Source organism: Schistocerca piceifrons, chromosome 1 (genome assembly GCF_021461385.2).
Source record: "Schistocerca piceifrons isolate TAMUIC-IGC-003096 chromosome 1, iqSchPice1.1, whole genome shotgun sequence".
Lineage (NCBI taxonomy): Eukaryota > Metazoa > Arthropoda > Insecta > Orthoptera > Acrididae > Schistocerca > Schistocerca piceifrons.
The window spans coordinates 123,707,632-123,734,662 of NC_060138.1; the positions used below are offsets into that span (position 1 = coordinate 123,707,632).

The 27,031-nt window shown below is 42.8% G+C and overlaps 1 protein-coding gene across 2 annotated transcripts in view; it reads left to right on the forward strand.

Annotated features, from left to right (window-relative positions):
- LOC124794727 (gamma-butyrobetaine dioxygenase-like) overlaps positions 1 to 27,031 on the forward strand; it is a 234,819-nt gene that overhangs the window by 35,085 nt on the left and 172,703 nt on the right. Inside the window, exon 1 of one of the 2 annotated variants that reach the window (XM_047258333.1) lies at positions 11,401 to 11,516. The exons of the other annotated variant lie outside the window; for it this stretch is intronic. The gene's annotated coding sequence lies outside the window, so the exon portion shown is untranslated. Of the gene's footprint in view, positions 1 to 11,400; positions 11,517 to 27,031 lie in introns of those variants that run through there. 2 annotated transcript variants of the gene reach the window in all.

The window sequence follows — 27,031 nt, forward strand, 5'->3', positions numbered from 1 at the left end:
ACTACTTTAAGTGTCTCATTTCCTAATCTAATTCCCTCAGCATCACATGATTTAATTCGACTACATTCCATTATCCTCGTTATGCTTTTGTTGATGTTCATCTTATATGCTCCTTTCAAGACACTGCCCATTCCGTTCTGTCAGAATTACAATGTCAACGGCATGCCTCAAAGTTTGTATTTCTTCTCCATGGATTTTAATTCGTACTCCATATTTTTCTTTTGTTTCCTTTACTGCTTGCTCAATATACAAATCGAATAACACTGGGGACATGCTACAACCGTGTCTCATTCCCTTCCCAACCATTGCTTCCCTTTCATGCCTCTCGACTCTTATAACGCCCATCTCGTTTCTGTACAAGTTGTAAATAGCCTTTCGCTCCCTGTATTTTACCCCTGCTACCCTCAGAATTTGAAAGAGAGTATCCCAGTTAACATTATCAAAGCTTTCGCTAAGTCAGTAAATGCTAGAAACGTAGATCTGCCTTTCATTAACCTATCTTCTATGAGAAATAATAGTCAGTATTCCCTCACGTGTTCCTGCGTTTCTCCAGAATCCAAACTGATCTTGCCTGAGGTTAGCTTCTACCAGTTTCTCCATTATTCTGTAAAGAATTCGTGTTAGTATTTTGTAACCGTGACTTATTAAACCGATAGTTCGGTAATTTTCACACTTGTCAGCACCTGCTTTATTTGGAACTAGTATTATTATATTCTTCTTGAAGTTTGAGGGCATTTCTCCTGTCTCATATATCTTGCTCACCAGATGGACGTGTTTTGTCATGGACGGCTCTCCAAAGGCTATCAGTAGTCCTAACAGAATGCTGTCTACTTCCGGGACCTTGTTTTGGCTTGGGTCTTTTAGTGCTGTGTCAAATTCTTCACGCAGTATCTTATCTCCTATATCATCTTCATATACGTTCTCTTCCATTTGTATGGCATTGGTCTCAAATACATCTCCCTTGTACAGATTCACTAAATACTACTTCCGCCTTCCAGCTTACCTCTCTCTGCTTAGTAGTGGTTTTCCATCTGAGCTCTTGATATTCAAGCAGGTGGTTCTCTTTTCTCCAAAGGCGTCTGTACTTTTCCTGTAGGCGGCATCTATCGTTCCCCTAGTGCTATATGCTTCTAAATCCTTACATGTGCTTAGCCGTTTTTCACTTCGTATTAGTTCTTTTTTTTTAGACGTTTTTATTTCCTTTCTTCTGCTTCATTTACTGCATTTTTGTACTTTCTTCTTTCGCCAATGAAATTCAGTATCTGTTGTGGTACCCTCGGATTTCGACTACCCCTCGTGTTTTTACCTATTTGATCACCTGCTGCCTTCACTATTTCCTCTTTCAAAGCTACTCTTTCTTCTCATTCAGCTGTTCTTGTAATTTTATCACACGATTTTTTTTTTCGTTAAGGCCCCTTTTTCTCAGGAATGTACACGTATCAAGTTGAAATTTACGTCACATACTGAGGTCTATGGATATTGGGTGGTGTACAAATGTTAAGCTTCTAATTCAAATTTTCAAAGTCAAAAGATATGGTCAGTTATGTCACATATTTTGATACTCGCAGACTCACTCATTGAAACCTGTAGAGTACTTCCCCTTGACGCAGAATCTTGAAATCTGGAAAGAAGAAAGGTTTCACAGTACAAATAAAGAAAAAATTGTTAGTTTGTAATTACATGAAAAGAGAAAATATTTCTTTTGTCGTTCGTGATGCCACTTCAACTTGGAATTAAAACGTTCTCGGAAGTCTTGAAATCCGTGGGGCAAGTACCAATGTCGATAACACACAAAAATCGTCGAAATCCTCTATTGCTGGAATGGATAAACCGTCTATATCCATAATTTAAGTTTGCACGGAACACTCAGTGGCCGAGTTTTACTCACATCCGGTCAACATTTTTTTCTACATGCGAAAGAACGTGAAGGAACTGTGTAAAAATGGTTCAAATGGCTCTGAGCACTATGGGACTTAACTTCTGAGGTCATCAGTCCCCTAGAACTTAGAACTACTTAAACCTAACTGATCTAAGGACATTACACACATCCATGCCCGAGGCAGGATTCGAACCTGCGACCGCAGCGGTCGCGCGGTTCCAGACTGTAGCGCCTAAAACAGGAACTGTGTACTTGTCGCTCATTTTTGGACTTCATAGCCAAGGACACTTGCCGTCAATACCTGAAACCCGGCGGAGGTGTTGGGAGTGTAATTCAGGGAATTGTCGCGAATTGTGGTAGTTACTAAGAGTATGGGACCACTGGTCACATGTTGTGTTTTTACCACAAGAATCCGAACCGCTTATGTACGAGTCGACCGCCCTATTACTAGCGCTAGTAATGTGGCCAGTGGTCTCGTACTGTTGGTGCATCAGAATTTGCGGCAGTGTCCTGGATTAAACTCCACACCTCTACACAGTGTCTCAGGTAGTGGCGGCAAGTGTTGCTAGTAATGTTTCTCACCATCAACGACAACAATGTTGACACGAAGATATGCACACATTCGTGATATTCGCCTACACAAAACACTGTTAAGAAATTTGGCACGCAAGCTGTCCGAGTGTTCGGCACGCTGTTAGTAAACTCCTGCAGTGGCGCCAGTGGTTGCGCAATGTCCATGAAAGAAAAGTAAAGTAAGCCCGTCCATTTAAGCTCCCACTTAACGTGCTGCGTACGTAAGTTGTAAACTATATTTAACAAGTAAGTCCATCCCCTCCATTTATAAAAGAAACTACTATACAGGGTGGTCCGTTGACCGTGACCGGGCCAAACATCTCACGAAATAAGCGTCAAACGAATAAACTACGAAGAACGAAATTTGTCTAGCTTGAAGAAGGAAACCAGATGGCGCTATGGTTGGCCCGCTAGATGGCGCTGCCATAGGTCAAACGGATATCAACTGCGTTTTTTTTACACGGGAACCCCCATTTTTATTGCATATTCGTGTAGTACGTAAAGAAATATGAATGTTTTAGTTGGACCACTATTTTCGCTTTGTGATAGATGGCGCTGTAATGGTCACAAACATATGGCTCACAATTTTAGACGAACAGTTGGTAACAGGTAGTTTTTTTTAATTAAAATACAAAACGTAGATAGGTTTGAACATTTTATTTCGGTTGTTCCAATGTGATACATGTTCCTTTGTGAACTTATCATTTCTGAGAACGCATGCTGTTAGAGCGTTATTACCTGTAAATACCACATTAATGCAATAAATGCTCAAAATGATGTCCGTCAACGTCAATGCATACGTGTAACGACATTCCTCTCAACAGCGAGTAGTTCGCCTTCCGTAATGTTCGCACATGCATTGAAAATGCGCTGACGCATGTTGTCAGGCGTAGTCGATGGATCACGATAGCAAATATCCTTCAACTTTCCCCACAGATAGAAATCCGGGGACGTCAGATCCGGTGAACGTGCGTGCCATGGTGTGGTGCTTCGACGACCAATCCACCTGTCATGAAATATGCTATTCAATACCGCTTCAACCGCACGCGAGCTATGTGCCGGACATAAATCATGTTGGAAGTACATCGCCATTCTGTCATGCAGTGAAACATCTTGTAGTAACATCGGTAGAACATTACGTAGGAAATCAGCATACATTGCACCATTTAGATTGCCATCGATAAAATGGGGGCCAATTATCCTTCCTCCCATAATGCCGCACCATACATTAACCCACCAAGGTCGCTGATGTTCCACTTGTCGCCGCCATCGTGGATTTTCCGTTGCCCAATAGTGCATATTATGCCGGTTTACGGTACCGCTGTTGGTGAATGACGCTTCGTCGCTAAATAGAACGCGTGTAAAAAATCCGTCATCGTCCCTTAATTTCTCTTTTCCGCGATTGGTAAACAGTCCATTTTAACACGGGTAATGTATCACAAAGCAAATACCGTCTGCACTGGCGGAATGTTACGTGATACCACGTACTTATACGTCTGTATTACAGCGCCATCTACCACAAAGTGAAAAAAGCGGTCCAATTAAAACGTTCATATTTCTTTACGTACTACACGAATATGTAATAAAAATGGGGATTCCTACTTAGAAAAACGCAGTTGATATCCGTTTGACCTATGGCAGCGCCATCTAGCGGACCAACCATAGCGCCATCTGGTTTCCCCCTTCAAGCTAGACGAGTTTCGTTCTTTGTAGGTTTTTTTTTCATTTGATGCTTATTTCGTGAGATACTTGGCCCGGTCACTATCAATGGACCACCCTGTATATAAAATAGCTTCAAAGTCTGCTTACTTTACAAATTAGCTAGTGTGTCAAATATTTGACTTTATGCGTGCGTAAACTTTTTGGTTAAAGTCGCAAAACCCAAAAATTTTCAAGCGTCTCAATGTTTATGACGTCATATCTCCTGTATTGTGTGTCGTACAATGATGTAATTTTGCAGGTACATTAAGTGGTATATGTGGGTACTGTCTGGAAAGTGTGTTGGGAATAGAGTTAGCAGTAAAGAAGTAAAGAATTAAAATGTCGTGCCCGATGCTGCAGTTTCAATGTGTTAACAGCGAAAATATAGTAAGCGATAAGCTTTTTTTTCCCTTCATTGTTTTGTGGAAGGTGTGGTATCGATAGTTCAGATGCCACAGCGTAGGTGGACGCTCGTATGTTGGCACTACGAGAGCGGACGAACTACGCCGACCACAGCGCCCTCTAGCCGACGCTGTGGAGCTCAACGAGCGCCGCTCTTCCAGTTGATCAAGCGCAGACGACCTATCAACTTAGCTTCTACTTGTAGGGGGGGCTAGCCATTATAGACTTTGCCTTTGTTACTTCTAGTAACTGTTAGCTTTGATACATGAACGGCTTCGCACCTACGTAATGTGTTTTTATGTTTATACACCAGTAAAGGAGCTTTAACTTTACTTGCAGTACCGAACTCCTTTACCTCACCTGCTTCTACTCACTTCCTTCATTCGGCCTAATTTGCAGATCTCAGGAGCAGACCCACCAGAACTTCCAGGCGGGATACAAAAGAAGTTGTCAGTGAGGAAAAAAGTTTCGAAAAAGTTTGGAGTTATGTGTAAAGTTTGTTGAAAATCTCATTGTAAAATGCTGGATGACTATAGTCTGGGTCGGTTCCGCGAAGAGAGTTATTCTGCTTGAAGACTTTGATACCTGACTTATTGTGTCAAACCTTTAATGTAAGGCTTAATGATTAAATGACGACAGCATTTTAAAGTTTTACATGATATATTGAAAATCAAAATTATTTTCCCCTAGAAGTCGTTAGATAGGCAGCCTGCAACTGAGTCCATGCATCGCGCACAGATGTTTGAATATCATGTTCACCAGAAGGTGAGAAGTAAAACTGGATGAAATGTCGTTCCGAAACTAACATATTACTCAACTGTTTTCCCGAGACGAATTCGTCAATAAATAAAATTTCTTTTTCACATATGTGGTCTCTTTCACGGGAGACAACAGGTAGGAATAAAATGAACTTGTGACACAAGCTCCGTAATGACTCACGAAGGAAAAAAAAGCAAGCAACAAAATTAAGATTAAGTTGTTGTTGTATGTTACCCGGGGACCTAGAAACGACGGAGAGGGTCCGTCCCCGCCGCAGCCGCAGTGGTCCACAACCCCACTACGACTACCGCAGTCCACTTCACCCCTCCGCCGCCACACACCGAACCCAGGGTTATTGTGCGGTTCGGCCCCCGGTGGACCCCCCAGGGAACGTCTCACACCAGACGAGTGTAACCCCTATGTTTGCGTGGTAGGGTAATGGTGGTGTACGCATACGTGGAAAACTTGTTTGCACAGCAATCGCCGACATAATGTAGCTGAGGCAGAATAAGGGGAACCAGCCCACATTCGCCGACGCAAATGGAAAACCGCCTAAAAACCATCCACAGACTGGACGGCTCACTGGACCTCGACACAAGTCCGCCGGGCGAATTCGTCCCGGGGACCAGGCGCTCCTTCCCGTTCCGGAAATCCGTGCGTTAGACTACTCGGCTAACTGGGCGGGTTAGGATTAAGTAGTCACGATGCAAAAAAAATTATGTTACAACTAAACACAACAAGAGTGATTTAACAAGAGGTCTTGGCGCCGCCTTCCCATCAACGCCAAAACTTTCTTCCAGAGTACACTTGACGTGCTGTTGATATCGCACCCATCAGCAGATTCGCAAATCTGCAACTCCCATGGATATGCTCATCTTGTAGTCGTTGATTGTCCCGGCCTGCAGGCGCATGGATCCATTTTACGGCAGAAGTGGTCTTTATAAGTAAAAAGCAAAAGCTTTGAGCAATGAAACTCACTGGTAGGTTAAAACTCAGTGCTGGACTGGGACTCGAACCCTGGAATTTTGGCGAGTGAGCTACGCAAGCACGACTAACGGTCTCCCTCACAGCTTGACTTCGGCCAGTACATGCTCTACCGTACACACGTCAAAGAGATTTGACGCATACCTTGCGGAACTAGCACTCTTAGGCGAAAGGATATTGCGTAGGCATGGCTTACCCGCGCATCCTGGGTAAAGGTTCCACGTTCGAATTTCGGGCCGGCGCAGTGTTTTAATATGCCAGGAAATTTATCTCCGCGCACACTCCGCTGCAAAGTGAAAATTTCATTCTGGAAACACTCCTCCACGCTGTGGCTAAGCCATGTCACCGCAATATCTTTTCTTCCAGGAGTGCAAGTCCCGCAATGTATGCAGGAGAACTTCTGTGAAGTTTGGGAAGTAGGAGACGAGGTACTGGTGAAAGTGAAGCTGTGAGGACGGATTGTGAGTCGTGCTTTGGTAGCTCAGTCGGAAGAGTACTTGTCCTCAAAAGGCCACTCGGTTTTAAACTGCCAGGAAGTTTGAGATCAGTGCACACTGCTTCAGATCAGCTCACACTTCGCTTAAGACTGAAAATACATTCTGGTAAGTTCGAGTAATGTCTGCTTATTTTTGTTCAGTACAAAAACAACGTACTTAATAAAATCGAATAATCAGAATCACTGGTACAGCTACCTCAACACTCTTCAATTGTCTCCACATTGCTGCCCACATTCACTTGCGGGTCTTTCTTTATCGTGATGGGTTGTGACGTCATTCCTATGACGTGAAATAAGCACTACCTCAGAATTACAACCAGTTTTACGAATAAAATGAATATTTGTGACGTTTCCGACGTCGGTGAAGGTCAGTTTTCTCTAAGATTCAATGGATCGAAAAAGTATTGAGAAACCCTTACAGATTGCCCGTTTTCTCTGGATGCAAATCATGTTTGTAACGTACTCGATTGACTAAAGCAGGTTGACATGGTGATAGAAGAGATAAAAACATACAGTAACTAAAGTTGTTTAGAACAATGTCGACTGAGCGAAATAAACTGCGTGCATCAAGGTGTTTCGACCTTGTACATCTACTGCAATAGTTCAATAACTTCAAAAGGGTTTTCTAAAGAAGTGTAAAAATTAAGATCTCTGTTCTCACATCATGAGGGTTGGTTCATTGATGCTATCCCACACGAAACTTATGATGTCGCTGCAAATTAAAGGTGGTTATGACTTTTAGTACGTATTAGTAATGCTGGGGATAATTCCTAAAACAAAAAACCAAACAAATAAACGGTGCGGAAAGGCATGCGGTTCTATTGCACGCAGTTCGCGGTTAAGACGATGTGAACACTCCACCCCAAACTACAAGGGCAACAAAGGCAGATAGTATTGTCACCTGAAACTTACTGGTAATATCAGTGACTTCTGCTGTCTCCCTACCTGCCGGCTGTCTCTAATGACATGGATGTCGACAGGACGTTAAACCCTACACCTACAGCTACGTGATTACTCTGCAATTCTGGCAGAGGGTTCATCAAACCATCTTGAAGGTATTTCTCTACCGTGCCACTCTAGAACAGCAGGTGGGAAAAACGAAAATTTAAGTCTTTCCGTGCGAGTTCTTATTTATTTTATTATTATGATCGTTTCTCCCATTATAAGTGGGCGCCAAGAAAATATTTTCACACTCTGAGGAGAAAGTTGGTGACTGAAATTTCGTGAAAACATCTCGCCGCAACGAAAAATTACGTTTTTTTTTTAATTCTCACTCCAATTCGAATATCATATGCGTGGCACTCTTTCCCCTGCTGCACGATAATACAAAACGAGTTGCCCTTCTTGGAACTTTTTTGATGTCCTCCGCCAGTGTTCATCAAAGGTACCGTCAGGAATGCCCCATGCACCTGCGATAGGGCTGCTCGTATTCTCTCTATACATAAATGATCCGACGGATGGGGTGTAAAGGAATCTGCTACTGTTTGCTGCTGACGCAGTTGTGTTTGGGAAAGTGTCGTTGTTGTGTTGGTTTAGGAGGATACAGGATTCCTATTTGGTATTGCGGATGACAGCTTGGTCTAAAAGTAGAAAATTTAAATTAATGCAAATGAATAGGGGGAAAAAAATCCTGTAATGTTCGAATACAGTTTTAGTGGTGTACTGCTTGATACAGTCACTTCGATTAAATGTCTAGGCGTAACATTGCAAAGCGATATGTGATGGGACGAGCACGTATGACAGATAATAAGAAAGCCAAATGGTCGACAGCAGGTCAGATTGAAGGAAGACATCGGTGCTATTTCGAGGCGTGCTACTAGATTTGTAACCAGTAGGTTCGATCAGAACGCAAATATTAGGGAAATCTGCCGGGAACTGAAATGGCAATCCCTGGAGGGAAGAAGACGTTCTTTTCTCGAAACACTATTGAAAAAATTGGGAGTACCACGTTTGCGGCTGACAGCAAAATGATTCTGTTGCTGCCTACGTACATAATACAACATACAAAAATTGGTTTCTAAACCACTTTGTATACAAACCCATCATCCGCAATTCTATCCCTTTGTGGCAATTTTTCAATTAATTAAGTTACATTATTTAAAACCGTCGCTGTTCTGTTATACTTGACCCAACACGATAAAGTCCGATTGAAAACGGTCTTCTGCACCCGCGTGTTATTGTTTCTGATACTAGGGCGTGAATGCGCCTAGAAATTGAGCTCAGAAATGCGTTGTCAGTGTCCACAGTACACGCTTAGGTACGGAAAATTGGTCACTATGTAAGCCTTCAGAAGAATGCATATACGCCCATGCTCATAAATTAAGGATAATTGCAGAATGTGGTGCCACACAACGTGGCATTACACAAAACTGGCGCTAATAGCATAGGCACGTAGAGAACACACATACACAGATCTGTACGTCCACGGTATTGCTGATAAGTTGAGAAAACCGTCCCGAAACACATGTGCTACAAAACGCCACTGTTTCCTGCACATGTACCCCGACACCAATATGGGATATGATCACCATGCACACGTACACAGGCCGCACAACGGGTTGGCATACTGTGGATCAGGTGGTCGAGCAGCTGCTGGGGTACAGCCTCCCATTCTTGCACCAGTGCCTGTCGGAGCTCTTGAAGTGTCGTAGGGGTTTGAAGACGAGCAACGATACGTCGACCGAGAGCATCCCAGACGTGCTCGATGGGGTTTAGGTCTGGAGAACAGGCAGGCCAATCCATTAGCCTGATATCTTCTGTTTCAACGTACTCCTCCACGATGGCAGCTCGGTGGGGCCGTGCGTTATCATCCATCAGGAGGAAGGTGGGAACCACTGCACCCCTCAAAAGGCGGACGTACTGATGCAAAATGACGTCCCAATACACCTGACATGTTACATACAGTTCCTCTGTCAAAGACATGCAGGGGTGTGCGTGCACCAATCATAGTCCTACCCCACAACATCAAACCACGACCTCCATACAGGTCCTTTTCAACGACATTAAGGGGTTGGTATCTGGTTCCTGGTTCACGTCAGATGAAAACCCGGCGAGAATCACTGTTCAGACCATACCTGGAGTCGACCGTGAACTTGGGACCACTGTTCCAATTCCTAGTACTTTGTCCTTGACACCAGCCTTTACGGTCTCTCCTGTGATCAGGGGTCAGTGGAATGCACCTTGCAGGTCTCTGAGCGAATAAACCATGTCTGTTCAGTCGTCTGTAGACTGTGTGTCTGGAGACAACAGTTCCAGTGGCTACGGTAAGGTCCCGAGCAAGGCTACCTGCAGTACTCCGTCCCGTACTGTAGCGCCTGGACACATCTGCTGGAATCGTTGCCATAATCTTGAGATCACACTTTGTGGCACACGGAGGGCCCGTGCTACGACCTGCTGTGTTTGACCAGCCGCCAGTCGCCCTAGTATTCTACCCCTCATAACGTCATCAGTGTGTGTTCTTTGGACCATTTTTAACACACTGTCACCATTAGCACATCTGGAACCTAGAATGAAATTTTCGCTCTACAGCGGAGTGTGCGCTGATATGAAATTTCCTGGCAGATTAAAATTGTGTACCGGACCGAGATTCGAACTCGGTACCTTTGCCTTTCGCGGGCAAGTGCTGTACCAACTGAGCTATCCAAGCACGACTCACGCTCTCCTACCTTCCAAACTTCACAGAATCTCTCCTGCGAACCTTGCAGAACTAGCATTCCTGGAAGAAAGGATACTGCGGAGACATGGGTTAGCCACAGCTTGGGGGTCCCGAGTTCGAGTCTCGGTCCGGCACACAGTTTTAATCTGCCAAGAAGCTTCACGTCTGAAAACGTCTGCACACTTAGTCGCTGCTCCGTACTCTGACATGCACCAACACACCTCTGCATATGTGGACTGCTGCCAGCGCCACCGTGCGACGGCCGCATGTCAGATGCACCGCATGGTGATACCCCGTGGTGATTTAAACCCGCAAACTGCCCACCAGAGCGTTGTTTCAGCATGCATCGGCATTATCCTTAATTCATGAGCATGAGTATAGTTCCAATATGTTATTTTCTGATTCACTTAAAAATATTTGGTGTGACACCTTATACAAATATGTAATATGCAGATTCAAAATGGATGCGTGGTAAGCTATGAGTAACCATGGTTTCATGGAAATTTAATTTCTCTTTGAAAAACCACTTTACACCCTGCCCCCTCCCACCCTTTCCTACAGGGCCCGAGGTGTCGTCCTACAATATGAATATTGTCTCTTAAGCAAGAAAGTTTGACGACTACTATTGTACAATGTTTCTACGCAATGGATGTAACGTCCAGCGTGAGCCGTCCGTAACAGTGAACACCCTCTGGTGTCTACCCTCTCATTGCATGTGTAAAATACAGCATCTACCTGTTTTCGGGTTTTCAACAACCGAAACTCGCAGCCAGCTTAGTCTGTCACGGCGCCGCTACGGCATGTCGTAGGAGTACAATCTCGTGAGTACCCGGAGAGCGGGCATCAGGTGAGGCGGGACCACGGTGAAGTTGTCGCCTCGTAATCAGCGTTGCGGCCAAACATCGAGCAGCACGTAACGCGCTCCGACATGAGAATGATAAGACGCCGAGAGCTACGGGCAGGCTGACCTCGCCAGCATCCAGTTAACACTGGGACGCGGGCCAGCGCGGCATGCACCCACGCTTCTGACACCTGCGCCTTCTTACTGGAAAACTCTTATTCCGCTGGTGAGTAAAGTGCTAAACTAAGTCCACTGACCCATTTTTCTCCTTCTTGTAATGTAATAACATGTGTTTTGTCCTTGTTGTTGTCATTCTGATCTTCAGTCCGAAGACTGGTTCGATGCAACTCGTTAGTCTGTTTTGTGCAAGCCCCTTCATCTCTTGGTAAATGCCGCAACTACACTGTTTGTACTTGCTTACACAATTCAAGCCTTGGGCTCCACGTAAAATTTTAACCCTAATTGCCAAACGACAATTCCTTGAGGACTCAAAATGTGTTCTTTCAGCCGAGCCCTTCCCATAGTCAAGTTGTGGCATAAATTCCTTTTTTTCCATTTTGACTCATTACCCCCTCATTTGTTATTCGATTTATCCATCTAATCTTCATCATTATTCTGTAGCACCGCATTTCAAAAGTTTCTCTTATTGTTTGAACTGCTTGTCGTGCACATTTCACTCCCACACAAGCCAGCACTGTAGATAAATACCTTAAGAAAATATTTCATAACATTTATATTAATACTTTTCTTTATATTAATACTTTTCTTGCTGTTGCCAGTATGCATTTTGTATCTTTCCTACTTTGGCCCAAATAGCAAAACACATCTAAGCCTTTAGCGTCTCATTTCAGCATCGCCTGTTTTAACTCGACCACGACTACATTCCATGACGCTTTTTTTTTTACTTTTATTAATGTTCATTTTATAATCTCTTTTAAACGTACTGCAAGTTTTTATTTCTTCTCCCCGAACTTTAATTACCATTCCAAATTTCTCTTTGGTTTTCTTCAAAGCTTCCTCAATGTAAATATTGAATAACATCTACCGTAGGCTACAACCCTATCTCACTCCCTTCTCAACTATGACCTCCCTTTAGTGTTCTTTGAACTCCTGTCTGGTTTGCCGGCCGGGGTGGCCGAGGGGTTCTAGGCGCTACAGTCTGGAACTGCGCGACCGCTACGGTCGCAGGTTCGAATCCTGCCTCGGGCATGGATGTGTGTGATGTCCTTAGGTTAGTTAGGTTTAAGTAGTTCTAGGGGACTGATGACCTCACAAGCTAAGTCCCATAGTGCTCAGAGCCATTTGAACCTGTCTGGTTTCTGTACAAGTTGTAAATAACAATTCGCTCCCTGTAGTCTATCCCTGCTACCTTCAAATTTCAAGAGTGTACCAGTAGTCCAGTCCACATTGACAAAAGCTTTATTTAAATCTACAAATGCTACAAATGTATTTTTGCCTTGCTTCAACCTGTCTTCTACGGTAAATCATAAGGTCAGTATTGTAGGGAGCACATTGTGCTCAAGTGGAAGCGACCTAGATGCTTGTAAAACAATAAACTGGTAGCCAAGACTGCAGGAATTCTTTTTATTCCATGATTGCCGCGCAGGATTAGCCGAGCGGTTTAAGGCGCTGCAGTCATGGACTGTGCGGCTGGCCCCGACGGAGGTTCGTGTCCCCCCTCGGGCATGGGTGTGTGTGTTTGTCCTTTGGATAGTTTAGGTTATGTAGTGTGTAAGCTTAGGGACTGATGACCTTAGCAGTTAAGTCTCATAAGATTTCACACACATTTGAACATTTTATTCCATGAGTACCGGTTTCGGCGAAACTAAAGTCGCCATCATCGGATCTTAGGACACATACAGGTTACAACATCTAGGCAAACAATGGTGATATTAACAGTTGCCTGTAACACGCAGACCTTACAAAATTGTCGTAAGTAACACATAGGCGTCCAGGAGAGATGACATTATAATTGTTAAGTGTCACCATTACATACAAGCGCAAGCTAGGTACTAGTACCGATCTATAATGGCGACTTTAGTTTCGCCGAAACCGGTAATCATGGAATAAAAAGAATTCCTGTGATCTAGGCTACCAGTTTATTGTTTTACAGGTCAGTATTGCTTCCCGTGTTCCTACATTTCTCCAGAACAGAAAGTAATCTTCCCGGAGATCGGCTTCTGCCAACTTTTCCGTTCTTCTGCAAATAATTCGTGTCAATAGTTTGCAACCGTGACTTACGAAACTAATTGCTCGGGAGTATCCTTACCTGTCAGCATCTGTCTTCTTTGGAATTGCAATTATTACATTCTTCCTGAAGCCTGAGGGTATTTCCTCTGCTTCATATATCTTGCACATGAAGTGGAATGATTTTGCCACGTCTGGCTGTCCCAAGGAGCTCAATAATTCTGTAGATATGTCGTCTACTGCAGTAGCATATCTCTTACCTGATCTTCGCCTACTTCCTCTCTTCTTTCTGTAGTTTTGCCCTCATGTTTGGTACCCTTGTATCGACCCACTATACTACCTTTCTTCCGTCTTGCAGCTTTCAGCTTCGCTGTGTCAACATCTGTGCTATATTTGGCGTCAAAATCAGATAAAATGGTGTGATATGTGTGAGATCTTTCTTTCCATTTCACTTCTTACTCTATCAAAAACTTGGAAGCACTCTAGTTCACACAGTTTCTCAGCACAGATCGAGTTTGCCTCGGATTCAGCCAACTCTCCAACCATTCTTTTAGTTTCTCTCAACCATGTAATTGTAAAACTGTTCGGGCGGATATGGAATCACTATCGTCTTTGGCGCAGGTTGTGTATTTATGTACTCCTCTTCACGTTGCTGTTTAATAATGTTTACCGCAGCAGGTAGCAAACTCGATATTTGTGTCCTCATAGCGATTTGTTAGTACAGTTCAGTTTTGTTAATACATCAAACTACATCTTTAAAAGTCACCTTACGTAATCAATTTCTTTGAGAAAGTTCATAACTCGTGTTGCTCTTATATTGGTCCATTTGTATCTATTGGTCATATCCTGTAACGCTGGTCATATCCTGTAACACCTTGAGTACGGATGTCTTCTGGTGAGCTGAAACAGCTTGGCGCCTATAGTAATGTCTCTTGAGACTTTTTTTTACGACGGTCTAGTACAGTCTCCCACATCAAAGTAGAGTTGCTGAAGCAATCGAAGAACTGCTACACTTTCCTAAAATTTTTAAAACATGATTATAACTGAAATTTCCGCGTGTTTTAGATTGTGTTCAGCGCAAGGTACAAATTTAGCCTGATCGTGTTTTCGCATTTAAATGCTTGAACGCCTTCATATTTTCCTGCCCTGTTCGGACTATTATCGACTTCTTGGCTACGACAGTTTTGAATTTCCAAACCATTACCGCTCAACTTCTGATAAACCCCTTCTGCTTTCCTGATGACTTATGAAGAAACCAACAAAACGTTTTCGTATTGAATTATCCCCATTCTTAATTTAGACATGACTAATGATTTGACTCATCTGCTATAAATGTACTGTGGCCGCAATACAGTGAAACATAATAAAGTCCGTAGCCCATTTTAGCTTTTCTGATAGATCGAACTTTACTTCCCACACTCTCTTCAACCTCGTTCTGAATTTTAGCATAAAAATAGCTCGTAACATGTTTTCCCTGTCTAACATTCCCTATGTTCTGAAACAGTTAAGGATTGCAGTAACTAATAAGCCCCAAACAGCTCAACATACGCCGCTGGTGGAATTGTCACCTGAGCTTCAATGTAAAGTGTTCCTGGCGCAGTATAGAATTTGTATCACTATAGGACAGAACAACACTTCCGTATTTCAATTAGTATGCCCTTTTAGAAGACAGCATCGGCATAAGAACCAGTTTTCATTTGATCTTCTAATTCTTTCCATTTGACATACGAGTTTCAGGGAGTTGCCGATGTTTCGCGAACGTGAATGAAGGGGTTGAAGTGCCTCCAACCATTCAAACCTTTCTCAAAATCAAATAATCGGGAATTATCTTCTTTTGAGAAAAGAAAGAAGCTTGGGAGCAGCGTAAGAACTGGTTGGAAGGGCAAGTAAATTACATAATCATCTTCTGTGCCTCTTTTTTGTTTGCTTCCTCCAACTTCGCTTCTCGCTCCACTCATCAATCGGCGGAAATCGACAAAAATCGGAAGCTTTCCACCAAATAGCATATTTGCTTCATCACCCGTTCGTCGATCTTCGAGAGCTTATAATACCGTAGCATTGGCTTAGATATTCTTCATTATATTAACATAGATTGGATCATACCATGTTTCTCGAGATCTGTTAATACAGATTTATCGACCTCGAGCTGAAAACTTCTCAGGAGCTGTAAATCTCAAAAAAAGTTGTATAATTTCGTTTCGACTTACAAATGGGCCATTCTGCTATAGTCACTTACAGTGGTATCTTGTCCCTTTACCCGGTTAAAATCTAAGAAGGAAGAAGAATGTAAGGTTAGGATTTAACGTCCGCCGATATCGGGTCATGAGAGACGAAGCCCAAACTCACGTTTTGTTTGTTGAGGGTGGGGCGGGGAATCGGCCGTGCCCTTCAAAGGAACCATCCCGACATTTCCCTGAAGCGATTTAGGGAAAACACAGAAATCATAAATCGGGATGATCGGACACGGATTTGAACCGTCATCCTCCCGAATGGGAGTCGAATGTGTTAACCATTGCGCCTCCTCGCCCGGTGATTAAAATATAATGTTTATTTCGGCACAGTGGGCAATAATTTTAGTTAATGTCGGGTACGATATGGATAGAAACTAGTAGAACTGCAGCTTTTTATGTCATGTTTCTCCCGTTTCTCGTGAAGAAGAATAATTACAACGTTGTTCCAGTTTGGAGACATTGACATCTTTCGAAAACATTCTGTAAATATTTTTTAAAATTTTATGTAGATTTTCCTCCAGCTTTAATCATCTCTCAGCGCCGAGTCTTCCCTTTTTTCATGGTTCGACTGTCTTCCTACCCGCATACCACATCTGGCATTACATCTAGAATCTCATTATTTTCATTATTATCCGTCAGTGTTCCTGATTCATCTCTTGAAATATACGAACATTTAACGAAAACACGAAATGATTAGACAATATTCTCTGTTGTTAGGTACTGTGTCATCAATTACCTTAACTGATGAAATGTAGTGTCCAAATTTCTGTTTTGTTTCCTTCTGCTGTCAATAGTTTCTCTTACGAAATTTTCATTGTATCCTAACACATCATCTCGAAGACAATATTTTCCATCACGTTCCCATTGTCTTTATAATCATACCCACTTAATATCATCGTAATTCTGAATAGTGTGACCTCTGTTGTGGATTGTTGCACATGTATCCTGAAAACCGTCAGTGGTATTTTGTACCGTTCTCTATAAGAAAGTATTTCAACCCCTTGTGATGTATTGTAAAGTTACTCGGGGGTGTTATAGATTTTCTGGCCCGAAAGATCGAAATTTTGAGCCAGTGGCTGTTTAATATGACGGTCTGTCCTTAATGAAAGTCTGCCTACTGCAGATAAATTAATTATAGCCGTAAATATCTGTCAGATGAGACAGCCCAATACATCTCCCACAGGCGTCATTATTTCATGCTTGTAATTCAGCACTTTGGAACAGTAAAATCCTACAAAGTTAGAAATAAACCAAGAATCATTATGTGACTCACAAAAACCAGTTTATTACCTAGATTATCGTGTACATAATATGAACATGTTAAACTGTGGAAAGTAAGCAAATGTGCGTATAAAAATATGTGAAAAATCGGTGATCTTGCAACTTTCAAAGAATGGCATCAGGTTCACTCATAAAGAAAGCCAATTAAATTAGTGTGCCACATGATGGTCAGATTACGAAAATGAGCACATTGGTATGCTTCTTCTAAAGTTCGGAGACTAACGAGGCTGAAACACTGATGTCGAGTACTTAAAAAGACGGGGAATGTTCACCAACCTGCTCAAGGGGTACCACAAAACGTTCTCACGTATGAAATCAATGGACCTTCAGTTGCTCCAGACTGCACAGCTCGCCGCATCAGAACTGGTCTCAGAAATGTACTCACCCGCAAAAAACGGACAAGAAATCACTTTGGCGTCAGGCAACAGTACTTAATTAAAGGTGCTGTATATCCACCTGATACCCCAGTACTACAGTAGGCAAACCTGGTAATCACGTCAGTGACTCCCTTGCTCTCCCAACACTGGGTTCAAATGGTTCAAATGGCTCTGAGCACTATGGGACTTAACTTCTGAGGTCATTAGTCCCCTAGAACTTAGAACTACTTAAACCTAACTAACCTAAGGACAGCACACACATCCATGCCCGAGGAAGGATTCGAACCTGCGACCGTAGCGGTCGCGCGGTTCCAGACTGTAGCGCCTAGAACCGCTCGGCCACTCCGACCGGCCCCAACACTGGGAACGTACACATATATCCACATATTCAAATTAAAGAGCTATAATGATTTAATAGAATTTCTGAATATCCTATTTCAGGGTGTAAGTTTTTTGTTAGTTTTTGTTCCATCTTTCGATTGGCTTGATGTGGCACGCCACGAATTCCTCTCTGATGCCAAGCTCTTCATGTCAGAATAGCACCTGCAACCTACGTCTTCAATTGTTTGTGTGATGCATAGCAGTTTCTGTCTTCCCCTAAAGTTTTTACCCCACACAGTTCCCGCTAGCGCTATGGAAATTAATCGTCTTAACACACGTCCTATCATCCTCCCCATTCTGCTTATTCACTGCATTCTAGTTGCCCCTTTCCTCGGCGATTCTGCGAAGAACTTCCGTATTCCTTATCTTATTAGGCCACTTAGCTAATTTCATGTTCCATGGTGATTTGTACGATTAATCTCAAAATGTGGAAAGAGTAATTTTACTTTCAAATTTCATGTTCACATGCAAATATGGCTACGTGCTTCCCATTTACAAGAATTTTTTATTACATTTTTAATGCAGATTTAAACAGTATTTCCTACCCAGCACCTTTTACGTATTACATATACAGAAATTTTTCAACGGAAAAGAATGAGCTGGAAGCGAAAAAAGTTCTTCAATTTTTTTTTCAGATGTCATTTTGCTGTCTCTCAGACATTTTATACCATTGCGTAAGTGATCAAAAAGCTAGATAGTAGTAGCAGTGCGTACCCCTTTTTGTTGTAAAGAATACCTTAATGTGGAACAACGAATGCCATTTTTTTTTCTTTCCGTGTTGTACATATGTACATTATTGTTACTTTTTAACTGTAGTACGTTTTTTACAACGAACTTCACGAGGGAATGAATAGCCCCTAAGACAGAAAGAAGCACACGAAGGAATTATCCGAATGGGACGGAAACCGATAGATATACATCTACAGATAAACAAATGATTACAATTCCAGAAAAATTCGTACGAGCCTTAATGTCGTCCTTACGCGAAATGTACCTTGGCTGCAGTGGAATCGTTTCGCAGTCTGCGTCAAATGCCGATTCTCTAAATTTCCTCAATAGTGTGTCGCGAAAAGAAGGTTGTCTTTCCTCCAGGGATTTCCATTTGAGTCCACGAAGCACCTCCGTATTACTTGCGTGCCATCGGACGAACAAGCAACAAATATAGCAGCCCACTTCTGAACTACTTCGATGTCTCCCTTTAATCTTACCTGTTGACGATCCCTAACACTCTACCAGTACTCAAGAGTGGGTCGAATGAGTGTTCTACACGCCATCTCCTTTATAGACGAGCTACACTTTCCAAAAATTCCCCAATAAAACAAAGTCGACCACTCGCCTTTCCTATTACTGACCTCACGTGCTCGTTCCATTTGATATCGCTTTGCAATGTTATGCCTATATACTTAATCGACGTGGCTGAGTCAGGCAGCATGTTACTGCTGCTGTATGCGAACGTCATAAGATTGTTTTCACTGCTTATTCACATTAACTTAAATTCTTCTACATTTAGAGCAAGCTGCCATTCATCACACCAACTGGAAATTTTGTCTGAGTCATCTTGTATCCTCCTACAGTCACTGAGCGACGACACTTTCCCGTACCCCACAGCATCATTAGCAAACAGCCGTATGAGGTGCATTCAAGTTCTAAGGCCTCGGATTTTTTTTCTCCGGACTGGAAAGAGATAGAAACATGCGCATTGTTTTAAAATGAGGCCGCGTTCATTGTCAATACGTCCCAGAGATGGCAGCACCGTACAGCAGATGGAATTTTACCGCCAGCGGCGTGAATGAGAACTGTTTTAAATACTTAAAATGGCGACGTTTTCCTTACTTGAACAGCGTGCAATCATTCGTTTTCTGAATTTGCGTGGTGTGAAACCAATTAAAATTCATCGACAGTTGAAGGAGACATGTGGTGATGGAGTTATGGATGTGTCGAAAGTGCGTTCGTGGGTGCGACACTTTAATGAAGGCAGAACATCGTGTGACAACAAACCGAAACAACCTCGGGCTCGCACAAGCCGGTCTGACGACATGATCGAGAAAGTGGAGAGAATTGTTTTGGGGGATCGCCGAATGACTGTTGACCAGATCGCCTCCAGAGTTGGCATTTCTGTGGGTTCTGTGCACACAATCCTGCATGACGACCTGAAAATGCGAGAAGTGTCATCCAGGAGGGTGCCATGAATGCTGACGGACGACCACACGGCTGCCCATGTGGCACGTTGCCAAGCAATGTTGACATGCAATGACAGCATGAATGGGACTTTCTTTTCGTCGGTTGTGACAATGAATGAGACATGGACGGCATTTTTCAATCCAGAAACAAAGCTCCAGTCAGCTCAATGGAAGCACACAGATTCACCACCACCAAAAAAATTTCGGGTAACCGCCAGTGCTGAAAAAATGATGGTGTCCATGTTCTGGGACAGCGAGGGCGTTATCCTTACCCATTGCGTTCCAAAGGGCACTACGGTAACAGGTGCATCCTACGAAAATGTTTTGAAGAACAAATTCCTTCCTGCGCTGCAACAAAAACGTCCGGGAAGGGCTGCGTGTGTGCTGTTTCACCAAGACAACGCACATCGAGCTAACGTTACGCAACAGTTTCTTCGTGATAACAACTTTGAAGTGATTCCTCATGCTCCCTACTCACCTGACCTGGCTCCTAGTGACTTTTGGCTTTTTCCAACAATGAAAGACACTCTCCGTGGCCGCATATTCACCAGCCATGCTGCTATTGCCTCAGAGATTTTCGAGTGGTCAAAACAGACTCCTAAAGAAGCCTTCGCCGCTGCCATGGAATCATGGCGTCAGCGTTGTGAAAAATGTGTACGTCTGCAGGGCGATTACGTCGAGAAGTAACGCCAGTTTAATCGATTTCGGGTGAGTAGTTAATAAGAAAAAAAATCGGAGGCCTTAGAACTTGAATGCACCTCGTAAATTGCTGCTCACCCTGTCCGTCAGACGTTTTATGTGTAGGACAGTTACAAGTAAACTTTCGCTACTTGAGCCAATGTAGACGGAAAGTTATTTATTGTACTGATACACAACTTTTTAGGTGTGACGTGGTGACTTTTGCTGCAGGATTTGCCGTAGGGTTGAAACACAAGCATCGGTGTGCGTTGCAGTTGGAGACATTCGACATGGGTCTGCACGAGGTGATCAGGGGTTCACTCGTACAGCAGTTTTATCAAAACAACAGCAATAGTGCTGCCGCTCTCCGCGAGTATCGACGCATTAAACGAATACGAAGAATCCTCTTTCCAAACTGGTGTTGAAGAACGTGATTCAGAAGTTCAAATTAACTGGTGGTAAATGTTTTGGAAATTTGTGGTAAGTTCCTGTGGGACCAAACTGCTGAGGTGATCGATCCCTAGACTTACACACTACTGAATCTAACTTAAACTAACCTACGCTGACAACACACACACACACACGGCCATGCCCGAGGGAGGACTCGAACCTCCGATGGTGGGACCTGGGCGAACTGTGGCATGGCGCCCTAGACCGCGTGGCCAAATTAACTGGTGGTTTGGGAATTGTTCATGGGAGAGGCCGACGGCAGATTGTGTCACGAACCGTTGAAGACATTCCTGTTGCCATAGCTGAGAATGCTGGATGCAATATGCGATCTTCAAGCAGTGCACTAACTGCGTCACGACGCCATTGTTTTGGTCAGCAGTAGGGCAATCTCTAGTGGGGTTCCAGGTTGTCGTGGATGCAGACGATCATCACACTGAACAACATTTTAAACCTGGTACGGAAACATGGTACGCAGTTAACATGTTATCCTCTTACGTGGAAATTAAAATGTGTTTCTTTTAGTGGTTTATTCGTTATTCCTCTTTCACACGCCCTTACAAATGTTTCCGCCAAGTTTCACTGTCCTACAATCACTCTTTTTGTCATGGGCGCCCTCTCAAGTAGTGAAAGTTTAATTATAACCACCCTGCGTACAGAAATTAAGAGCGGTCCTGTCACACTTCCCTGGGGCACTTCTGACGATACTCTATGTTCCAATGAACACTTGCTCATTCAGCAGTAACATGACCTTGAACTGCTTTACCAAGGCCAAGTCAATATGCAACCGCTCCAGTTTAGTGATAATACAGTTTTTTGCAGATAAGGACGTTGATAAGCAGTACAACAAGATTAGATCTTACTGGAAACAAACACGTTATCAGTCACTTTGAACTACTGTCTGTTGCGATAATCACGATGCCCTTCGACAGATACTTCTCATTTCAAGTGCTTACACCGTTGCATCCTTACATTAACACTTGAAAAGAAGACTCATTTCTCTAAAAGGGTCTAGCTTAGAATAGCAACCATGAACGAAAATGTTACATCTAACGTTGTGGGCAGTAAGTATTCCCACAACCGATACATTATGGATTATATGAAAATATACTGCCAGTTTAAGAGAGCCAACGAACCTGGCTTGAAGGGTGCTAATACTGTAGCAGATGAATTGGTGTATGATACGAATCACATACTATATTGTACGGTAATGCTTTTCTTGAATGAATTTTTCACTCTGAAGCAGGGTGTACACTATTGTGAAATTTGATGACGAAACAGATAAAGTATGAACGTCACACGCCACAAGCCAACGGCGAGGAAAGAGGGCGAACTCTTCTACCCTCTTCTACCCCCGCAAGAAAAGTAGTACACTGTCAATATTCGCAGTCATTCTTTTTCGTTTGCTGCTTGCAAATAAGAGTAAATATTATAAAATGCACCTACTCACAGAGGTCTAGTGTGGACTGTAACTGTCGTATGACAGCCAAACTTGCTGGATATTCTAAAGCGTTAATGCGTATCAAATTTACGCTGGAAAAAAGTTAGTTCAAATATTGGCCTCTAGGAATGAATATGGCGCTGTGAATGCAAGGAGGACGTATAGAAATGTTTCCATGTGTAATGGATTAGGAACGGGATGTGGGCAGGAAAGTTCAAACAAATGAGAAAGGGATAATGTTAATTTTGTTATTAATCGTTACTTACCGGATTTGTTCAATCTGAGCACCGGAGAAGTCAACGAAATGGTGTACAACGCTAGAAGTGGTGGCCAAAATTTGAACTACTGTATTTCGAAAGTAAATTGTTTGTGCATTAAACGCGTTACCATATCTACCAAGTTTGCCTACCACACGATAAATACACCCCACACGGGACCGCCATCAGTAGCTGCCCTTTAATTATAACCACCCGGTATTTTTCACCTAATTGATTTAGGTATGTTCAGTTGTTTACAAAGGAAATAATTATTTGAGTATAAATATTTCGTTTCGAGACCCATTGTTTCATCACAGCACTTTGGGTTAACTTAATACTCGCATTATTTAGTAATAAAATATGTAGATTCAGCACTTACTTTTATGTTCCCTATGTCAGTTAGCTTTTCTTCCATGTCTTGTGTATCGAACTACGTGTATAAAAGATTTAACTGTTTAACAAAATTTTTCTGCTCACGGGACTGGATCTTGCTGCTAGGCCTAACTAAACGATACCGGGGAACGTTATTGTTGTTTATGCTGTTGTGATCTTTAGGCAAAAGACTGGTTTTATGCAGCTGTGCGGGCTAGTCTATCGCGTACATGTTAGTTCATCGCAGTATATGAACTGGAAGAATACACCCATATGGATCTGCTTACTGTATTCAAGCTTTGGTCTCCATTTACAGTTTTTACACCCCACATTTCCCACCATTACCAAATTCTGAAGATTCCTTCATGGCTCACGATGTATACTATCAACTAAAGCCTTCTCTTAGTCAAGCCGTGCCATAAATTTTTCCCCGATTCGATTCGGCACCTCCACATTAAGTTATTCGATATACTCATTTTCAGCATTCTCCTGTAGCACCACATTTAATAGCTTCTATTCTCTCCTCGTCTGAACTGCTTATCGTCCCCGTTTCATTTGCATATGAAGTGACACACTAGACAATTACGTTCAGGAAAGACTTTCTAACACTTCAAAATTCCTTGTTTTCGGAAATGCTTTTCTTGCGATTGCCGTACTGTTTTTTTTTTACGTGTTTTGTGCTACGGAAATCGTCAGTTATTTATCTGGTCAAATAACAACTCATCTGATGCTTTCAATGCCCTCTTTCCTAATCTAATGCCCTCAGCATTGATTAATTTAGTTCGATTACAATCTACTAGCATTGTTTTACTCCTCTCGATGTTCATCTTACAGCCTCTTTTGAATATACTACTCGTAGCCATTCCCTTCAACTACTCTTCCATTTGCCGTCTCTGAATTCGAACACAGATAAACCAACTTCCCTTTGAACAGATCTCTGACATACAGACATCACTGTGAAAACATTCGGCAGAAGCTAGCCGCCAGAAATAATATTTTGCGGCAACTTGTAAGAAGCAAATGGGGAGAAAAACCTGCTAGCTTGTGAATCACACCGGAAGCACTCTGCAGTTGAATATGTCTGCCCGGTATGGACCAGATCAACCCAAGCGTAGAAAGTCCACACGAGCCTTAATGAAACGTGTCAAATAAGAACAGGATGTATGAAACCCACGCCCCTACCAAAGCTTGGCAGAGCTGCTGGTCTTGCGAGTCCCAGCTCGCGAAGGACATCTCGCGAATTCATAGAGAGGCCCAGACAAACCATCGATGATCGAATCCTCTCTTTGGCACTGAGTGCAAGCCTGGACAACTGGGATCCCGTAAATGGTTCTTAAACACGGCAACTGAAGAACCACCACCTGGCTACCCACCAGCACACTGGCGGCTCCACAACAAATTGGAAAACATCGAGGATCCTGAACTGCACAAGAAGAAAAACCCCAGAGAAAACAAAAATGATGCGATGCGGTAATGATGGCATGGATGACGACAAATACGATTGTGATGCTGTGCAACACATGGAACACCTCCTGGCCTGTTTAAACAGTCCGTACAGACACAACCTCGACGATTCGTGACTTGAGAAGAAAGAAGCCCTGGACGTGACCCAATACTAGGCTGAAGGACTATGCTAAAAATCAGCAACAACAGTCGCGATCGCATTTGCAGATTTTTTATTTGTTAGCAAGCGATTTCGGCCCTTTTCCCAGATTATCTTCAGGCTTATCACTGCCGTTTTGGTTGCTGGTGGCAGTAGACGGAGCGAGATCCGCAGAAGTTCAGTTGTTGAGTGACAACATTTGTATTCCTACCAGCCCATGTATCAAATTATGAATTTTCTATCGTCAAGTTTTTCTGTGTGGTAAACCGCGTTGTTTTATTCCTGATTCCTTCACGTCTTCTTTTACTGCATCGATCCATTTTATTGTTTCAACTGTAGGTTTACTGTGGCTTTCGTAGAATTTCACAACCTGTCTAGCTAATATTTCCATAACATTCTTGCCTGCACTTTTTTATATCTGAATAAATGCAGATATATTTTTCTTTATTTTCATTAGTTTGCATGTTACGTCTTCAGTATAATTTGGACCTAAAATTTTTCTGGTCAGTTTTCGTTCTCTTTTTCAAGATTGTCCGATGTTTGTCTCCCTTTCTGTGAAAGATAGTGTTTCAGCTCCATAAAGACTTGTTTTATGATTTTGTGTAATATGCACGAAATGCAAAATCGTAGCGACGCCTGTTTTTGATTGCAAACTTTTTGGTTTTTCGCGCAGTGTCTTATACACAAATATCAAAATAACTACGACCATTAACGAAATGACGGGGAAGGCCTTAATGAAGCTGACATATAAAGCTGTAAGTAAGGCGAAAATGAACTTTTTACCGAACAGTTTCTGAAAATCATTGGAGAAAGAGTGCAGAGCGTGCGAATCGATTCTGTCATCGCAGGGCGCCGCCGACCGGTCGAAAGTGGGCAAACAATGTCGGCATCCCTTTCCGAACAAACGAATGAAATCGTTCACCGATTCCGACGAAAATTGACAGATCACTGGGCATCGGCCACCGTATCCCGCGCGGACTTCCACAACGAAAGGAAAATAAGCGGCAGCAAAAGTACTGAATCTGCTACCCGCAGCAACCGCCGAATGTTGCCGGCATTGCCCGAGTGCAGCCGGAGTCACCCGAACCCTCTGGCAGAAATAAACATGTTTGATTCGCTCAGAGCCGCACCGCACGCATCGCGAGTATAATCAAGCGCATTGACCAGCACCGGTTTGTTACGCCAGCGTTGCTCAGCTCGTGCCGCTCCGCACCGCTATAACTACAGCCATGGTTAAATCCAACTCTGTGAAACCATCTAATGTAATATTTTTGTTAAAAAAAATGGCTCTGAGCACTATGGGACTTAAGTACTGAGGTCATCAGTCCCCTAGAACTTAGAACTATTTAAACCTAACTAACCTAAGGACATCACACACATCCATGCCCGAGGCAGGATTCGAACCTGCGACCGTAGCGGTCACGCGGTTCCAAACTGACGCGCTTAGAACCGCACGGCCACACCGGCCGGCTATACTTTGTTCATCATAAGAATAAACCTGATATAGCCAAACACAAACGCGATGATTGGTCAGCAGCTGTTCCACATGTAAACCGGTGTCGTTACGCTCTAGGAAGTAGGTCCTACTTACGTACTTATTACTTTGTTAAAGTAAATGAAACTAAAATTTGACAGCCATAAAAGTTTTTCTTAATCGTATTTCAGCGATGTAGTTTTCATTTCAAAAATCGTGTACAATCGCAGTCTCTGTACTGTCGTGCACTGACTGTCGCGCTCTTAATACGTAGTGTGTAAATGTCTGACCCTGCTTCCTGCTCCGCAGTGAAACACACCCTGGAACACGGAACGCACAGCTGAAACGATAGCGTTATAGAATGATAATCCAGACTCCATCCGTTTAACGAGGGTTCAAATATCGGGTTGGCTGTTCTCTCTCTCTCTCTCTCTCTCTCTCTCTCTCTCTCTCTCTCTCTCTCTCTCTCTCCCCCTCTCTCGTTAAATTTGGAATATCTACATCTTTTAAATGTAAAATTCATCATTATATATATATATATATATATATATATATATATATATATATATATATATCAATTAACACATATCTAATCATTATTTTAATTTAAAATGCACGTCTTCTTATTTCTAATTACACATAGCACCCAAAACTCAGGTTTTCATTGCAAATAAAATCTTAGTTATCGATGTTTTATAGAAGATTGTTAACAAAGGTTGTTCCAATTAAGAAAGAATTACAAATTAAATTTTTAGGACATAAATGAAAATTAAGTACTCTTTGCCGGCCGCTGTGGCCTAGCGGTTGTAGGTGCTTCAGTCCGGAACCGCAC